At 35.6% G+C, this 13,879-nt stretch overlaps 1 pseudogene across 1 annotated transcript; it reads right to left on the minus strand.

Moving 5' to 3' along the window:
- Positions 1 to 7,072: 7,072 nt before the first annotated feature.
- LOC146950074 (uncharacterized) lies at positions 7,073 to 10,416 on the minus strand (annotated as a pseudogene). The gene is made up of 7 exons (XR_015027425.1): positions 10,021 to 10,416; positions 8,895 to 9,145; positions 8,590 to 8,802; positions 8,417 to 8,510; positions 8,238 to 8,339; positions 7,827 to 8,144; positions 7,073 to 7,313 (listed from the first exon to the last, which is right to left on the minus strand). The product of XR_015027425.1 is annotated as an uncharacterized LOC146950074 (transcript).
- Between the last annotated feature and the right edge of the window lie 3,463 nt (positions 10,417 to 13,879).

The raw sequence follows: 13,879 nt of genomic DNA on the forward strand, positions 1-13,879 counted from the left end.
CTCCCTCTGGAAGTGGAGATTCCATCTCTTCGTGTGATCATGGAAGCAAAGTTAACTGAGGCTGAATGGTGTCAAAGTCGGTATGATCAATTGAATCTGATTGAAGAGAAACGTATGGATGCTATGGCTCATGGACAGTTGTATCAAGTGCGAATGAAGAATGCTTTTGACAAGAAAGTCCGACCTCGAGAATTCAAGGAAGGCGAACTTGTATTGAAACGAAGGATAAGTCAGCAACCCGACCCAAGGGGCAAATGGACACCTAACTATGAAGGTCCTTATGTTGTCAAGAAGGCCTTCTCTGGTGGTGCTTTGATTCTCACACACATGGATGGTGTTGAGCTTCCAAATCCTGTTAAATGCCGATATAGTCAAGAAATACTTTGTCTAAAAAGAAAAGAACAGCGTGGTAGGTCGAAAACCCGAAAGGGCGGCCTAGGCAAAAATGCGCTTCCCGGTGGATCGAAAACCCGAAAGGGCGATCCAGGCAAAAGTTAGGGACAAAAAATGAATATGAAAGAGCTCGCTGAGATTGTACGCAACTCAGGCAAGAATGAGCGCCTCGATGAGCCGAAAACCCGGAAGGGCGGTTCATGCAAAAATGAGGTTGACAATAAAAGACAAGTAACTATATCTGGTAAATCACCATCACCCCTTGGGGCACCTGCGACTGTCAATGATCTTCTTCATCAGAGGCTTCTGTACTTGTGAATTCAAAATTTCTATGAAATGTAGCGGTTATCGTGTTCAATGTATCACCAACCAATAAAAATTACCATTTTCCAAGCTTTGTAAATCCGTGAAGTCACGCCTTTGGCTGACTTTCACTCTTATACATCAATTTGAGCCTTTCTATTGTGTGGAACTCTATTTTCCTTTCCATTTTCAATGTCATATACAAAATATTCTCTTTCTATTTGATAATGTCAATGTCTGAAACAAACATCTTTGAAAATTGAAAAACCATTTTTTCTGTCTATTTTGAAAGCAAACCTGAGCAACAGGGTACATTTCAATGAAACATGCATGAATGAATGAATATCAATGTCTATTTCAATACATGTTACAAGCAGGTTACTCCCCAGGATGATCTGTGGTCAATGGCAAGAATGAAAAAACAAAATGACAAAATGAAAAATGCAAATGAAAAGCTCGCTAAGTTGAAAACCCGGAAGGGCGACTTAGGCAAAAATGAGCACCCCGCTGATTGACAACCTATGAAGGCAATTCAGGCAAAAATGGGGCAATGAAAAGAATATTACTCCCCGGTGAATCGAAAACCCGAAAGGGCGGTTCAGGCAAAAATGGGGATTGAAAATGAAAGAACGAAATATTGAAAAGCATTGACCACAGATGCGAACATCCAATGTTTACCCAGCACTGACACGCCTAGCAACGGCGACCTGTATCCAAGGGCTTTCCGAGGGTCCCTCTTCTACAAAGTTTTATTACCCTCAGCCATGGTTTTGATACGTCTCTCAAACGACGGTCTCTCCAAAGAGGTTTTCCCCCCTGTGAATATGTTGCAGCACGAGCCACTACGTGCCCAATCTTCCAATGTCTTGTCTGCCTTTGTGAAACTTCTCTGTCAAACTGCCAACCAATCATGCATTTCAAGCATTCATACATGCATAATCATGCATTTTGTGTGCTCATACGTCCAATAATCTTGCTATACCATACATACATGTTGCATATCCAACTTTCAACTGTCAAATTCGAAGCAATTTCCAAACTCCAATGTCAATTCCAATTTCAATTTCAATGTCAAACTGTCAAAATTCAACTCAATTTCAATTGTCAAATTCAAAGCAATCTCAACTCCAATAACAATAGCAATCTCAACTTCAATGACAATGTCAATATTGACATCCAATGACAATGTCAATGTCAATCTCCAATTCCAGTGTTGACATCCAATGACAATGCCAATGTCAATCTCCAATTCCAATGTTGACATCCAATGACAATGTCAATGTCAATTTCCAATTCCAATTCCAATGCCAATTTCCAACTCCAATGTCAATTTCAATGTCAAATTCCAATTTCAATCCAATTCCAATGTCAATTTCCAATTTCAATTCCAATTTCAATGTCAATGTCAATATCCAATGTCAATGTCAATTTTCAATCCAATTTCAATCCAATTTCAATGTCAATTGCAACTCTCCAATCAAATGTCAAATGTCAATGTCAATTTCAATTTCCAAGCCAATGTTAATGTCAAATGTCAATTTCAACTTCCAATTCAATTCAAACCAATGTCAATTTACTCTTGGGCCAACAAAAACGGTCATGTCTATTTTCAAACCAGGTCAATGACAATGTACCCTCAACTGGTATCTTGTTAAACCAGACTCTCAACTTGTATCTTGTTACTGGTCAAGTGCCAGGTTCAATCCAAAGAAGAACCACTTGTACCTGCTTGTATACCTATGCTTCCGGACAAACGGCAAGTTCGATTTGAAGAACAGTTTGTACCCAGCTCATGCTTTGTTATCAGTCAGACGGCAAGTTCAATCTGAAGAACAGTTTGTACCCAGCTTATGCTTTGTTATCGGTCAAACGGCGAGTTCGTTCTAAGAGAACAGTCTGCACTCTCCCACATGATGTGGTGATAATCCAACAAGCAAGTTCGATCCAAAGGAACAGCTTGTATCAACCCTTTTGTCTATGTCTCCAGCCAAACAGCCAGTTCAATCCAAAAGAACAGTTTGTGTCTGCCTATCTGTTTGTATTTTCAACCAAGTGTCAAGTTCGATCCAAAGAACCGCTTGTATCTGCCTATATGTCTATGTTTCCGGTCAAGTGCCAAGTTCAATCCCTAGAACAGCTTGCACCTATCTCTTGTCTATGTTTCCGGTCAAGTGCCAAGTTCAATCCCAAGAACAGCTTGCACCTATCTCTTGTTCTGTATTCTTTGGTCAAATGACTAGTTCGACCCAAAGAACAACTTGTACCTTACTTTCTATCCCTGGTTTGTCTACCCTGCCAATGTTTATCTGAATCCCCAGTAACACGACAGGTTCCATAGACTCCAGTTGTTTGTCCTGCATTCATAATCAACATATTGCATAACATTCATGTTTTTCAACTCTGAAAGCGTATTTTTACGTCCAAAAACAGTGCAAATGTTAATATTTAAGTATCTTCGTCCCGTCAACTCTAAGACTTCGTCTCTTGACTCTCCGGACAAAGAAACTTAAATAGGGGCAGCTGTTATACCCTAATTTTGGACCTAAAAATACTAATCAAACTTTCCTTTCTTGCATTTCAAGTTATTTGAACTATCTCTGATCAATTGCATCTTTCTCTGCACTTCATTTCAATTTCATTTGCAAAATTCACATGTAAGGGCATTTTAGTCATTTCCTATGTCAAGTGTCTCTCAGTCTTTCAAAATTTTGTTTGAAGTCCTTTCAAGTAGTTTGAATAAGCCCTTGCTTTAATTCTATGTCAAAATCCATTTCAAAAGTTGCATTTGAAGTCATTTTAGGTCAGTTTTGCCCCTAGGGGCAGTTTGGTCTTTTCAAGTGTCAAGTCACTGTTTAAATCATAAAAATTGTCTCTGAGTCTTTTAATTTTGCTTGTATAAGTCTTTGTTTCATCTCTCTGTTAAAAATCCATTTTTTTAATTTCATCTGAGTCGTTTTTAGTCGTTTTTAGCCCTAGGGGCATTTTGGTCATTTCACACGAAATTTCGGCAGAGAGGTACTTTAAAGTACCTCATTTAGGCCATTGGTTCGTTTTAGTCCGTTTTGTCAAATTTTAGACGTTTCACTTTACGTTTAGTCAAATTACTTTTTTTTATTCCAATTTTATTTTAGTTTTTTTTCTAAGTCCTAAAATTCCTAAAAGTTGCATTTCAGTCCTTTAGGCTTTCAAAATTGCACTTTAGTCCTTTTTCACTTTTCTTATTTCTTTTAAGAATTTAGATTTTAGTCCTTCTAAGTCAAACTTCCATTTTTAGGTCAATTGCAATGAAGTCCTTTTGTCCAGTCCATTTTTAGTCCTTTTTTTGTGTTTTTTTTGTTTGCAGATCAGTCCCTTTAGTTTCAATAATTGCACAAAGGTCCCCAAGCAAATTTTCAGTCCAGTTCGAATCAGTTACAAGTCCAGAACAGGTGGCAAGCTCTCATTGGCCACCAAGGCCACATGGCTCCCTATAAAAGGAGCATTCACTGCAATGTGTCAGAATGACCCACACAATCACGGCCAACTCACCAATCCATCAATCATCAATTCATTCTCACGCGCGCAACGCGCCACCATAACAAACCCTAACAAACTCTTTCAGCCCTCACAACCACCGCAACAAACACAATTCAACACCAATTTCATTCCAAATTCACCATCAAGAACACAAAATCAACACAAATTTACAGAAATCATTTCAATTCAACAAGTGTTCATCAAAAATTCAGTTGAATCCATACGAAGTTCTCAGAGATTTTCCACAAAAATCTTCATCATCGAACCGTTATCTCATCCTCTTCTTGCAATTCAAGCATAGAGCGATCACAAAAAGAAGATTCAGAGAGAGAAGAAGAAAGATCGAAGCAATTGTGAATCAGTGAAGAAGAAGAAGAAGATTACCGATTTATTTTCGGTTCCAGAACTTACCAGAAGCTTCAACAAGGATCTTTTGTTCGAATCTCCAAAAAAAAACCAGGTAATCTTCGAAAAAACCTCTTCGTTCTCATCGCAAAAGCTCGACGAAGCTCAACAAACAGAAATAAACGGTGAAGTTGAAGAAGAACTTCGAAAGAGATTCGAAGAACTTCGAAACGAAACCCTAAAGATGTGAATCTTCAAAGATTCACCGTTTATTTCTTGAAACGAGGCCTATAATCATCATAAGTAGAAAAATACTTCAGTTTAGGGTTTCGTTTCGATATATTCAAAAAAGTTTCAAAAGCTTCGAAAACGAAACCCTAAAAGACAGATCTGAACAATTTAACCGTTCGTTTTGTAAAATCAAGGTCAAATTCATCACCAGCAGAGAAAATAGCATAGATTAAAGCCTCGTTTCAAAAAGTGCGAAGAGATTTAAAAAAAATCTGAAGGCCGTACAGTTGAGCTTCGATCTACATAGATCTAAGAGTCCTTTGCAATTTCTGATGTTTGATTCATGCTTAGATTAAAAAACGAACGGTAGAAAGTCTTAGATCGTAAAGTTTTGTTGAGTCTAGGGTTTCATCGTCACCGGCGGTGGCTGTTTCCGCCGGAGAAGACGGTGGAAAGTTTAGAGAGATGAGAGGAGAGAACGATAGAAGAGAGAGAGAGATGTGTTAGAAATGAGGATTGGACCGGTCTCATGCCTTATATAAGGTGTTGGACCGGTCCGGTTTGTTTTTGACTCGGTCCCCTTGCATCTCCACCGTTGGATCTAGGTCAAGCGTTCCTGGATCAATCCTGCGTTCCACAGGCTTCCTGGTGATCCAGGATCCACTTGTGTTTGGGTTGGGCCTTAAGCCCGTTTCTTTTTCTGTGTTTCAGTGTTTTTTTTGCTATTTTTATGCTTTTGTTTGATAATCACACCCCTGGCATGCTTGAAACATTTTAGGAAACCCTAGCAAGATTTATAGAATTTTCTTAAGTATTTTTGTGATACTTTTGTGTTGATTGTACACTGAAAGACTTGAAAAATGTTGAGATAGCTTCTTGGTATATTTCTTGGATTTCATGTTAAAAATTAGGGTAAAATTGGTTCAATTTTTGTTTCTATGCTTGATGCACTTATGTGAGGTGTTTTTGTGAAGAATTTACCATAGTTTGAATGTATTTCCTACTGGTCATGTGCATATGTTACTCACTTGTTTGCTTTGCAAGTAATGTTGGTGGATAGGTGGTGTAAAATAGGCCTAGATTCACATTAAAATGTAAGGCTTACTAATCCCCTCGAATTCCCATTTTTTAAACTTGGATCTCACATTTTAAAATGAGTTAAACCATGGGAGTTATAGGGCTTGTTCAAGCCTTGCATTATTGAAAATTTTTAGGCCTATTTTGCATTATCTTTGCTTGTTTCTTTTATGTTAATTTTCTTACTTTTGTCATGATAGCTTTGATTTGTTTCATATCTTGTGCTACTAACTCTCTTCATTTCATGTTTCATCATTTCATAAGCATCTCCATTTCATCCCATATTCATCTCTATCTCTTTCTTGCAACTTAATTTGTACCAAAAGTTAGAATGTAAATACTTAGGAAATTTTGTAATATTCTTTCATGCTTTTATTTTCTTGGCAAAGAGGCCATAGAATGTATCTAGGGTATGATGTAAAGGACAATGGACTCTAATGATGTACACCGACACAAGCACCGACACATGCACACACACCACTATAGCTAGAATATGCATGTTAGATGTATGTTTAGGATTGTATGTTTAGATGAATGCCTAGGACTTATACTTAGAAAAAACCAATTTTCCAAACAAATGTGAACAACTTCACTCAAATCTTTTCCAAGTAAACCTTGGGATCCAATATCCCATTGTATTTTCTTTTCCATTTTCTTAATCAAATTTCAATGAACTCTAATCCTATTTTGACCATATTTTGCAATTCACTAATTCAACCTCACTATTTCCTAATCTCATGCCCTTGAGGCCTCTTTCTATTCTTCCAAAATCCATTTTCAAACTTAAAATCAACCAACAAAAACAAAAAACATTTTTTTGAGAGAGAACTACGGTGGATTTGATCCCTTAAACGGGTACGTAGGCAAGGAACAAAATTCCTTCAATTCAAATAAAATAAAAAATTCAAACACATTCTTCTCCCTCCAATTCTTCACTTAGAAACTCTTAGGATTAAATAAACACTTCCAAATAGCATTTAAAAATAGAGCGCGCGCGTAGAAATTAAAGACGGTTCCTATAGGTTACTATAGTCGTTATGGGTGCCTAACACCTTCCCGTAGCGAAAACAACTCCCGGACCTCGATTCTCAAGGGTTTTGCTTACTTTTTCCCTTCCCAAGAAAAAATAAGATATCACCGGTTTAAAAGGTTCAAACGTAATTAATGTTTGACACCCGAAAACCAAGATAAAACACATATGTCAATATGTCTTCCTCTAAAAGGGATATATATCATCATAACAAAACATAGAGTCATTATCTCTTGTTCTACCATTATATATAATAAAATGTCTTCCTATAAAAAGAATATATATCATCATAACAAAATATAGAGTCAGTATATCTTCTTCTACCATTATATATAATCTAAAAACATCAGATGTTGCTTCCACCACATGATCCTCTTGCGTTCAAAGGCGAATTAGGCTCACTTGGAAGATCTGTCGACTGAAATTAAAAAAGAAAACACTTCGTTAGTTAAAATATTTGACGAAGCTTCCACAAAATTACCGAAAAAAATTAAAACACCACACTAAACTGATCGTGCTCTAAACCAAACTAAGAAAAACACTAAGCTAGCATAACAATCGTTATTGGCCTACAATTGCATCAGAACTTCATAACAAGCAAAACTTTAATGATTTATTTAAACTTAAAATGCTATTTTCAACTATCATTTTCGACAGGAACTTATTAACTCTCTTCTCTAGAATTATCATAAATTAAAAAATCAAATAACAAGAGTTTCTTCAACACATTGTACAATACAACAATCAGTTCCATTTATACCATTACAATTAAACAATCATCTAAAAGAAGCTAGCTACTTCATCAAGAATCCTTCAATCAGTTCACATGATGTATTATTTAGTTAAAGAAAGGAAAAAATCCTTCAATCAGTTCACATGATGTATTATTTAGTCAAAGAAAGGAAAAAAGAAGGATCATAACAGAACTTACATTTGGACCAAAGAAGCTAGCTACTTCATCAGGAATCCTTCCTTCTTTCATTATAATGTAAGCTTTAAATGCTGATTCCAAGCTTGTAAACTTTGCTTTCCAATCGGTATCAGATGATGTAGAAGCAGCAGCTGAAATATTACTCAATTTTGAAAGTCGAACTCCTTTATTTCTAAATGTATTAGAAGGAACTGCTCCCATACCCATGGACCGCACTCTTCCAGAGTGCTCAGGCCCAAACACTCTTCCGATAACATCATCCGGAGAAATTTCAGATTCATCAACACTACTTTATGTCAAACTCGTTTGAATTTGTTCCTGTTAGTATGCAAGTGATCACCAAGTCAAAAACATGCATAAACCAGATATACAACCATGCATAAACCAATAGTTTATTCCAATTTAACTTACAATTGTAGCCATTGTTGCATCATTTGCAGATGACTCTTTATCTGGTGGATGGGTTTCAAGGTATATTTCTCCACGATTTGGTTGTCGTCCCATTTCCAAGAACTAGAATAGAAAGATGTTAGAATAAATAGTAAATTGTATTAAATAGCAAAACATATGAAGTTAATTACTAAAACTACCATCTCATGTTTTTATTCTCGAAAGAGCTTTAGAACCACCCCTATGAGGAATCACTTGCTTCCGTCGATTTTCTTCATTTTTTTTACAACGTGCCTATTAAAAAACAAATACAAATACATTTATTGATCATATAATTAACAGCAATAAATGTGTCAAACTGATCCAATTTTACCTGTGTTTCTGGTTTCAAACGATAGTTCACAAAATGAGCCCATTGAATTCGGTCTACACCATCAGGAACGCTGCTTATAAGTTCAGCCCTGGTTTTGGATCGATTATATATTTCTTTCCACATAGTTTGTCTATGCGCAGCCCACTTCTTTGAAATGTTAAGATTGCAATATCTCTTTGCTAGGTCTTCAGTGGTCATAAATTGGAATCGAGGCTTCAAAAAAGATACAACAATCACATTTTAAGCATTTGAATGATTATTTTAAATTAATATATAAATGAAAATCTATAAATGTATAATAATACCTTTAAGTCTGTCGCAAAGCAATTATCCTTGTATGCTTTTGGCATGCCCGTTTCTCCATTCCACCTTTTAAAATTAATCGGAAATAATTGGTGATTTGTCGCTAAAATTCCACAATATCCTGCAAGCAAGGCTTTTGCTTCACCATATGGAGCATTTTGTTCATCAAATGGGACAATCACACGTTCTCCAATAGGTAAGTTAACGACATCCCAAATCTGGAGTTTTATCCTTTTAGTAGCTCCTTGTGGGTCTTTTGCAATAAATAGGCCAAATACCTCCCTGGGTCCTTTAAGTTTCACGTTTGTAACAGATAGGTCCTTTAAGTTTTTTAGGTAACAGATAGGTCCTTTAAGTTTCTAAGGTTTCAGATAGGTCCTTTAAGTTTCGAGTTTGTTTCAGATAGGTCCTTCGTATCAACTCCGTTAAGGACCTATCTGAAACTTTAGAAACTTAAAGGACCTATCTGTTACCTAAAAAACTTAAAGGACCTATCTGTTACAAACGTGAAACTTAAAGGACCCAGGGAGGTATTTGGCCCAATAAATACAAACACAAAAAGCTTCAGCAAAGTTACAACAGACACACACAAAACAAGAACACCAAGAACAACACAACATCATTCAGCAGTTTACATTTTTAAATTTGCATTCCAGAGGCCAGAAAGTGTAGTTAAATATTTAAATTCTGTAGTCCTACGTTGCACATACCATAACTGTTAAATATATAGGCCATTCAGTTGCCTCATTTTCAGAGCCTGTATTCTGCTACGTTGCACAATATTCTGCTACAAAACATATTGCTAGAGCCTGTCTATATTTTAGTTGCCTACTTTTGATCAATGAGATAAAACAAGCCAATAACATATATCTACAGCCTTGCATAATGGAATTGCAGTGAGGTGGGAAAAAAAATCATCTACAAGATAGCAAAATGTGAGCAGCAGTAATTAACAGAAATGGAACGTTCGTTTTCACGGTAGGATGGTGTTGACGCACGACTACTAGAAGCTGAAAATTCTAGCTTCACAAATTCACCGTAAAATGACATGCTAAACGTACGTCTAACACTACAAAAACAGAAAACTAACAATAGAGGTATATTATTAATAAAATACAATGCATATACCTATTGCATCAACAGTCCAATGTGACGGAGACTCGCGCCCAACATGTTGCCTAGGTCTTTGAGATTGTTGTGGAATTTCATCATTTGAGGACGAATCTACCGGTGATGAAACATTTGTTGTAGCATATGATGAGCCTTCAATTGGTGAAGAGTTAATTGGAGCTTGAGGTAAAGAATTGGATGAACTTGGAGCTTGAGTTAAGGAGTTGGCTGGAGTTGTATTTTGAGGTAATGAATGGGCTACACTTGGAGCTTGAGTTAAAGAATTTGCTGAAGTTGGATCTTGAGGTAAAGGGTTGTCTGAAGTTGGAGCTTGAGATGTTGATTCTGTTGGAATTGTGAAACGCTTTCTCTTTGCCATGTCTGCATATTCATAAAAATGAGAAAACATATAGGTGAAATACAAAATGAACTATATTATGGCAAAATAAAAAACTGTATTTAAACACCGACGCATGGGCACAAACACGGATATTGGACACGACGCAAACACCGACACGCCGACACCGATAATACTTTAAGAAAATGACATAATTTTGTGTAATCATATGTGTTAGTGTCATGTCGGTATCAAACATCGACGCATATTTGACACCGGGACACATCTAATCCAAAAGTGTCAGTGGTTAATAGCATAGAACTTATCCCGGAATTTTGGACTTGTTTTAATCATGATATTTCCATATATCCAATGCACACCAAATACATTTTTGGATCGGTTCAATGACTTAAGTTATATACCTATTATTGGTTATATGTAATTGAGAGTAAACTCTTCATTTATGTTAAGCAATTCGAGTGTAATTTTCTTCGTTGTTATTATACATGACAACAGAAGTGCATTATTTTCAATGCTCAAACCCTTGATACCAAGAAAGATTATGCATTAACAAAAATTCTGCAGAGTGGTGCTTAAGGTGTGAGCATGGCTACGTGACTACATGTGTATATAGAATCTTGTGTAGCCACATTGGCAATTCTCTTTACAATTCAGCATACACGTTGGAAAAAGCAGCAAAGAATCAAGAATGACAATGCATATAATAGTTGGGAACATATAAAGTGTTGGATGTAGAAAGTAGGACGACAAATTGATTGATTCATTTTGCTTTGAATTTTTATTGGTTAGTCAATGGCCTTTATATATGCTTTGTTCTTTCTTCTGTTTTTGGTTTTGAAATGTTGTCATTTGATGATATTCTTTGGCAGCCAATAACGACGCGGCGACGAGAGTAATAATTTTTTCTGAATCATATTTAATATTTTGGGCATATTACAACTTGTTGAAACACTATATTGTGGGTCCAAGTTTTATACTGTAGTATTTTTGTTCCTTCATTTTAAAGGTACGGAACCCTTGTATCCTAGCTTGTTGAATCATCCAAAGGGGTAATATTTATCAAAATATTGGACCATGATGGAAATTCGGATGATTATTCATATTTAATTTAGTCAAATCATTTTATTCATCTGATTATATTCAACCTTAATCGATTTTCTTTTTTTATTCATGTACTCTTGCATGGCCGTTAGTCCGTTTCCTTCGTATCAGTAGGACATACCATTTGATCATTCTTATTAAGAAGAGTTTTGATACAAAGAGTTGGCCGAACCCTTTATTAAACAACTGACTATGATATCATTGTTGGACTAATGAGAAGAGTCTGGATGATTGGACCAAAAGCAACCGCATAAATGAGACACACACATTTTATCTCAAAATTTGAAGTTATTGAATTATAGAACTTCTCATTTATATATTGGTCAATACTCCCTTTTTTATCTCAAGTGAGACTTCTAACTGATCACGCACTTGCCACAGTACAAACAACACATTAAACCTCTTTTAAACAACAAATCATTATAACATGTGAGTTTACAGTTGACAGCGGATAAACAAAGAGAGCGAGAGAAGCAAGTAGAACAATGGCTACAACTGCAATCTTAGCCTAATCTTTCACCATTTTATTGGATAAACAAATTGAAATAGCCATCGGAAACTCAATACACATAAAAATAAAGAAGTCGGGGTTTGAACCTCGATCACGACGTTCGACCTAACAATTTTGACATTTTTACTAGTTGAACAAGTGAACTTTCATCATTTTTGAAGAACCAAAACTAAAGACTAGAAAATGGCTAAACAGTAATGAGACAGCTTAGGAGAATTTGCATTTTGTAGCTTTGAAGTTGGAAGACAGCACTTTAACTCACACTTACTGCTTTCTTTTGTCACTCATATTTTTTCTTCAAAAACAATGATGGGAGTGACATTTTTCCTTTGCATCTTGGCCCTTAAATTTATTATAATATTCCAGGTGAAGCACCCTTCCCAAAATTATATTAGTCTATTTTAATTGTAAAAAATTCTGCAAATGACATGTGGTGGAATTCACACATATTTTTTTTACCATTTATCAGTGTGTTGGCTCTAATATAATTTGAGACTCGTTCGTTAATTGATTTGTTGAATTTAGTTTGTGAATTAAATGACCTAAACACAAGTTGAAAATTAAATCTATTAACTAAATGAGAGGAACATGAACTATGAATGCTAAGATAGTTTTGTGAGATGAGTTTTGTAATTGAGTTAGGATTGGAGAGTTTGTGTGTTATATATAACAAGAAAAAAAAGTTTTTGGAGGTATTGTTCCACAAGTAAACCACACAAGTAGTGTTTGCTTAAGGTGTGAGCATGGCTTAGTGCCTGCATGTGTAATGGGATCTTGTGTAGCCACATTGGCATTTGTCTTTACAATTCAGCTTACACGTTGGAAATGGAAGCAAAGAATCAAGAATGACAATGCATATAATAGTTGGGAACATATAAAGTGTTGGATGTAGAAAGTGGAACGGCAAGTTGATTGATTCATTTTGTTAGAAATTTTATTGGTTAGTCAATGGCCTTTATATATGCTTTGTTGTTTCGTTTGTTTTTGGTTTGGAAATGTTATCATGTCATGATATTCTTTGCAAGCCAACCATGCGGCAACGAGAGTAATATTTTTTTTCTGGATCATATTTAATTTTTGGGTAGTGTTAACTTGTGCCCTTAGGGCACATGTTAAGAAATCTAAAAAAAGAAATATTTCCCTTAAACTTTGTGCATTCAATTCTTTAAAACATCAAAATTTAAATTTAATACACGTATTCCAATATATTATTTTTACATTTGACTGCTAAACTTGTGCCTTAAGGGCACAAGTTAACATTTCCCTTAATTCTTTGGGCATATTACAACTTGTTGGAACACTATTGTGGGTCCAAGTTCTATACAGTAGTATTTTTGTTCCTTCATTTTAAAGGTACAGGACCCTTGTGTCCTAGCTTGTTGAATCTGTTAGTTTGTAATTCAAATCACTTTTATCTTTGATTGGTTTGTTTAGGGTTAGTTACTTGTCTCTTAAGTAACTAACTGTTTTCCTACGGTTTAGCTAGTTTGTTACACCTATTGCAAGTTAATTTTCCTCTTCTAAGTTCTTCCTCTTTTTTCTTCTTCTCTCTATCTCGCTACTTTCTCTCTCTAGCCACTCTTTGATAAACTTATGAAATGATTGTGTAACTCTAATTTTCCTCATGAGTTATCCATATATACTCTAATTTTCCTCATAACGGGTTCAAAGACTCCTACCACTTAATTAAAAAGTTATTACTCACTTAACTCTTAAAACATCTCATTAATTCATTATCATCTCAAAATAATTATCTTAAGTTACTATTAACTTAGTAAAAATAACTATTCACTCTAAAACACTAAAATAATATACATTTTAAAATTACCCTTACTCATCAAATGACCAAAATACCCTTAGTCCCAAAAATGACTAAAATACCCCTCTCGCCTAAGAATCCCCTATTC

This window comes from Medicago sativa, chromosome 2 (genome assembly GCF_051527215.1).
Source record: "Medicago sativa cultivar Bolivia chromosome 2, Bolivia_mono, whole genome shotgun sequence".
Lineage (NCBI taxonomy): Eukaryota > Viridiplantae > Streptophyta > Magnoliopsida > Fabales > Fabaceae > Medicago > Medicago sativa.